Below are 6000 nucleotides of genomic sequence, written 5' to 3'. Positions count from 1 at the left end.
TGTGTGGAGGACCAGGATTACTAACATTTAGTTTTTCAAGCTATTTCTCAAAATTGATATCACCTCTGTGAAATAGACTATGCTTTACTATTATACTATACTGAAATGTGGATAAATCATAAGTTCCAGCTACTCACCTGATATGAGCAGTGCCTGATCACCTGTGAATATTAAACACTATATGCAGTAGGACACACAAGCTCACAGAACGGGACCACCGAGTGCTGATGCGCTTAGTGAGTAAAAATTGTCTCTCCTCGGTTGCAACACTCACTACCGAGTTCCAAACGGCCTCTGGAAGCAACTTCAGCACAATAACTGTTCGTCGGGAGCTTCATGAAATGGGTTTCCATGCCCGAGCAGCCGCAGACAAGCCTAAGATAACCATGTGCTATGCCAAGAGTCGGCTGGAGGGATGTAAAGCTCGTCGCCTTCAGAGTCAGGAGAATTGGAACCATGTTCTCGAGTGATTAATCACACTTCACCATCTGGCAGTCTGACGGACGTATTTAGGTTTGGCGGTTGCCAGGAGCACGCTACCTACCCCAATGCATAGTGCCAACTGTAAAGTTTGGTGGAGGAGGAATAATGGTCTGGGGCTGTTTTTCATCGTTTGGGCTAGGCCCCTTAGTTCCATTGAAGGGAAACATTAACACTACAGCATGCAATGACATTCTACACGATTCTGTCCTTCCAACTTTGTGGCAACAGTTTGGGGAAGGCCCTTTCTTGTTTCAGCATGACAATGCCCCTGTGCACAAAGCGAGGTCCATACAGAACTTGTTTGTAGAGATCAGTGTGGAAGAACTTGACTGGCCTGCACAGATCCCTGACCTCAACCCCATCAAACACCTTTGGGATGAATTGGAACGCTGACTGCGATCCAGGTCTAATCGCCCAACATCAATGCCCGACCTCACTAATGCTCGTGGCTGAATAGAATTAGCAATGTTCCAGCATCTGGTGGAAAACCTTCCCAGAAGAGTGGAGGCTGTTATTGCAGCAAAGGGGGGACCAACTCCATTTTAATGAAGTGCACAAATATTCTTAATTTATGGTAATTGTTGCATGTCAGCATCACTAGAACCTTGAAGAAATCCATGTTTAGTAAAAACATTCAAATATTTATACAGTCTCAGCTCTGAAGTTAGACTCCCACAAGCAGTTTATGTATGTTCATCCTGGTCTAGCGTGTACCTTTGTTGACCACATGAGGGTGCTCTGCTGTAACTTATTAGTAGTGATGAGCTTCGGCTATTTTCGGTGTGCCAAAAAGTCTCGGAATGCCCGTCGACCAGATTGACGCGCTGTCCCCACTATTTAATCATTTTGTAATTTATCTGCAGAAAAACGTTGTTTTAAGCTCTACATGCAGGGGTAGCAGTATGCCATTTAGGGAGCCAAATGAACAGCTCTTTCACCATTCAAAGAGCCATTTGTTCGACCCATTACTACTTATTGGTAATGCTGCTTTCAAGACAACTTGGAACTCGGGAAAAAACGAAGTCAAATTTTGACATCAGTGATTTTCAGATCAGCAAGTCAGAGCTCTAGAATTAAAAAAAATGTATATTTATTTTTATTTAACTAGGCAAGTCAGTTAAGAACAAATTCGTATTTACAATGACGGCCTACCGAAAGGCAAAAGATCTCCTACGGGGATTAAAAAATAAAATATAGGACAAAACACACATCATGACAAGAGAGACAACACTACATAAAGAGACCGAAGACAACATAGCAAGGCAGCAACACATGATAGCAGCACAAAACATGGTAAAAACATTGGGCACAGACAACAGCACAAAGGGCAAGAAGGTAGAGAATGCATCACGACTTGGAATTCCGAATTGGGTGATTTCCGAGTTCCCAGTTGTTTTGGATGTGGCATAAAGGCCACATATGCGTCATGTGTCACACGACTAAGGGTTGTTCTTTTGCACGACGCAACGCAGAGTGCCTGGATATAGTCATTAGCCGTGGTATATTGGCCATATACCACAAACTCCAGAGGTGCCTTCTTGCTATTATGAACTGGATACCAACGTAATTAAAGCAGTAAAGAGAATGTTTGTCATACATGTAGTATATGGTCTGATATACCACAGCTTTCAGCCAATCGGCATTCAAACCACCCAGTTTATAATCATTCATATATATATACACACACTGTAGCTCAGTGGTTCTATTACTGTACTTTCCCCAGTTTACCAGCTAAATAAATAAATAAATAAAGGTGAAATAAATTATACATTATTTATTATCTAGTCAGTTCTGTCCACACATGTGTCTATAATGCTAAGACATAACTGTCAACAAGACTCCCATGCCAGACTATACAGCTATGACGGTAGTCTGAGGATATGCAATATTCATAGACATGTCTGGCTTGCGAGATCAGTCATCACATATTCTATCATGCAGTGTTTGTCCTTGATGTGGCTGTGCTGCAACAATCATGAGGAAAAACTGAAATGTGGCAGCTGAGTCAAACCCCAACCTTCCTCAAGACTAGAGAATGAAGAGCAAAGAACAATCAGAACAGAAGAGAGTTCTTTGAGTTCAGACTGCAACCCCAATACATGTGCATCCCCAATCACAAAATGAAACACCACAAAACTCCTCTCAACACTGTGAGCTGCTGATGTGAGATTAGTAGCCAGCTTGCATCTCACCCTTTCAAGGCCATTCCCAGGCAGTGCCCACCCCTTCTCCAGGGCAATGTGCTGTTAGCTGGCTGATACCCCCCTGCCCACTATCTCCTCATTTGTCTGTCCGTGAACAGAGGCATGAGAAAATAAACCCAGAGACCTTGCAATGGAAGGGGCTTACTGCCATTGCCTTTAGAGGGGCGGCAGTCTGCCTGCAATTACTGTCCACACTCTTCATGTTGTACAGCTGTTAGAGAGGGGAGATTGTGTCCAGTCTACTGAGGGGTTTACACAGTGGAATGCACAGTATGAACAGACATAATGCTCTTTAAGTGGTCATGCAGCTTTCAATCTCATAGTTCCCTTCTGTTTGAACAATGAAAAGTTGCTCTCGTCACATTTGATTCAGACTGTAGTAAGGCGCAGTTAGAAAAAGTGCAGTTACGTCAGTCATTAGCTGCCCTGCCATTTCTTTTATTGCTCAGTGTGAAATTAGATGTAAACATTTAGCCACTGTTGTTTACCGCTCTACTAAACCTCCTGGGATCTCCCACAGTGAATACAGCTGAGAACTTCACCTGTGGCGTTCTCTCATTTATAGAAACGTAAATTGTGTGTAGAAAAACAAAAACGAGGTGTATTTTACAGCTTGACTTTGAAATGCAAGTATGGGATGTCCTAGTTATAAACAGAACAGTTATTTGCTGCAAGCCACAGCAGAACTTGATACTGTATACAGGACTTTCAGTATATACTGTAGGTCAGGTATCACTAATGGGTGAGCAGTCAGCACACTTTACGCTAGACCATTACGTAAGTGACATGCAGCCAATCATCTGCCTAAGAGAAAAATGTAAATTCCATGTGGTGTACGCTTGCTATACATATTCCGAAGGTGTATCACATCCGGTCGCGATTCGGAGTCCCATAGGGTGGCGCACAACTGGCCGTCATTATAAATACGTTTTTTTCATAATTGACTTGCCTAGTTAAATAGAAAGATATATTCCCACTGTCAAATGGCTCTGATGAAGTCAATAGAGTGGAATGTTGGGTTACATAGGAAAAGGTTGTGTGTAAGTTTATTTTCCTGAGTTTCAGAGCTAAGCTGTTTGAATTTACCATGTAGGATCATCCATTCTTAGTTTTTATTTAATTTCTGAAAACTAACAAACATGACTCCCAACAGGTGGGATATGAGTAATTCTTCTTTGTCAGAAGAAAAGACAATTACTCAAATAGTGACATCGAGTGTGGCACCATCGAAGTTGTGTGAAGTTCGTGTTGCAGCCATCTGACCTCAGCACAGGAAATCCTAACAAAGCAGAGAGGTCTCTTACCCGTCAGCCCCTCCCCCTGACAAATTCCACATTCCATGCGCCATCTCCAGACTTCTAAATTCTAGAAGTTTCCAAGCCCCTGACAGACCTCAGGTTCCTGTGAGGACTACACATCAGTTGTCATTCTCACTGTTGTCCTGTCTGCTCTTATTTTTCCTCCCAGTTGAAATACAATTGACACACATTTGCATCTTTGAGTCAGCGTTAGAGACAAGCCAAAGACCCACCTCCCCCACAATAAAAGCTGTCTTTGGCTCACTACCATGTCTCCCACTCCCCCTGCAGTTGACACAACCTGGCTCTTAGATGGTGACAAGAGAGGGTGTCCACATAGGCTGTTAGGAGTAACAAATATTAAGTAACTAAAGTATAAAACTATAAAGGAAAAATAACTAAAAAGTAAGTGTGAAAGTAGGCATGTGAGGGGTGTGATGGAGATGCATGGATGAAGGTAAAATGTGTGTCAGTGTTAAAGGGTGCATCTAATCAAAAACATACTCAACCAGATCACAAGAAAAGTGCTTGTGGAGAGAGCCAGGACTGGGCACCAGGAACTTGTCTCCTAGTTGATCCCAAACTCAGGTGCAACTTGTCACCCCAACAGCTCCACCTGTCCCCAATCTGCAAATGAAAGCACAAACAGAAGAGGCAGGGAGAGTGAGCGGGCATAACATCCCCCTCCAATAAAAATCAGGGACTATGGACTAGATGACAAAACCCACACAAATACAACTGATCAATAACCATAACTAATAAAAGTTCAGACAAAATTCTATACAAACCATAAAAGGTAAGAGGCCCACCGGATGCCCATGACACCAACCCAACTAGATCGACTGACCCCATCCAACCACGGTACCTGGAAGCAACAATTTAAGAGAAAGAAATGGAGAACGAGAGACAGTAGAGCAGAAGCCAGAGCAACAGGAAGGACAAGACCAAAACCTGTACAGACCACAAACCGAAAACCACATGCACAACAAAGGCATCCGAAGATCTATTAAATCGGTGCATGGGAAAGCACATCCACAACTTTCACACGTCGTACATCCAAATGGAACGCCTGCAGGAACAAACCAGCGCATAATCCTGCGATTTGGGAAAAGCATGGTGTGCAGCAAAAAGGGTGTGGTCAGTGTAAACCACAATAGGGACCACACCTGACCCCACATCACTCCCAAATGTCACTATAAACAACCACATCTAAACAGCACAGCCTTCAAGGCCAGCAATTACCCTATTCATAAGACGCTGAAACATAGCAGGAGCATTGTGTAGGCCAAACCTCATGACAGTATAGGAGAAAAGACATGGAGAAATAAAAGCAAATATTTCACAAGCTCTTGATGACAAAGCTCCTGCCAGTAACCATTCAGTAAATCAAACTTGCTGACAAACCGGGCAGCACCAACCTGATCAACACAATCTTCCAGCCATGGGACTGAGTAGCAGTCAGGTTGTCACACTATTAATCTTCCGGTAGTCAGTGCAAAATCAAAGAGAACCATCTGGCTTGTTCACCAAGAAACACAGGGAGGCCCACCTGGAGAATGGTACAGCGATTTCATTAACAAGCATGTACTTCATCTGAGTCCAGGTGACATAGGGTCTCCAATGATGCACGATAAAAACGTTTAATGGGGAATGCATCCCCAAAATCAATATCATGCACTGCCAAACGTATATGAGAAGGTGTCAGCAAACAGACTGAAAATCAGGTTGGCAGGGTAGCCTAGTGGTTAGAGCTTTGGACTAGTAACCAGAAGGTTGCAAGGTCAAACCCCCTTACGTATTACGTAAGTTCTCCCAAATCCTATTGTTAAACCTAATTGTCGTGGCATTGGTCCGGGTATTGTTGCACTAGCGGGCACAAAGGAGCTCACTGGTAACCCCAAACCACAGATGTGCTCCCGAGACAACTGCTCTGGCCACGATCACCACACAAAAACAACAAATGACGCACAACGTTCTCCCAGTGGGGAAACACCACTATACCTAACCGGGGGAAA

Source organism: Oncorhynchus masou, chromosome 31 (assembly GCF_036934945.1).
Source record: "Oncorhynchus masou masou isolate Uvic2021 chromosome 31, UVic_Omas_1.1, whole genome shotgun sequence".
NCBI classification, from domain to species: Eukaryota; Metazoa; Chordata; class Actinopteri; order Salmoniformes; family Salmonidae; genus Oncorhynchus; species Oncorhynchus masou.
Note: the sequence above shows the minus strand (reverse complement) of the source record.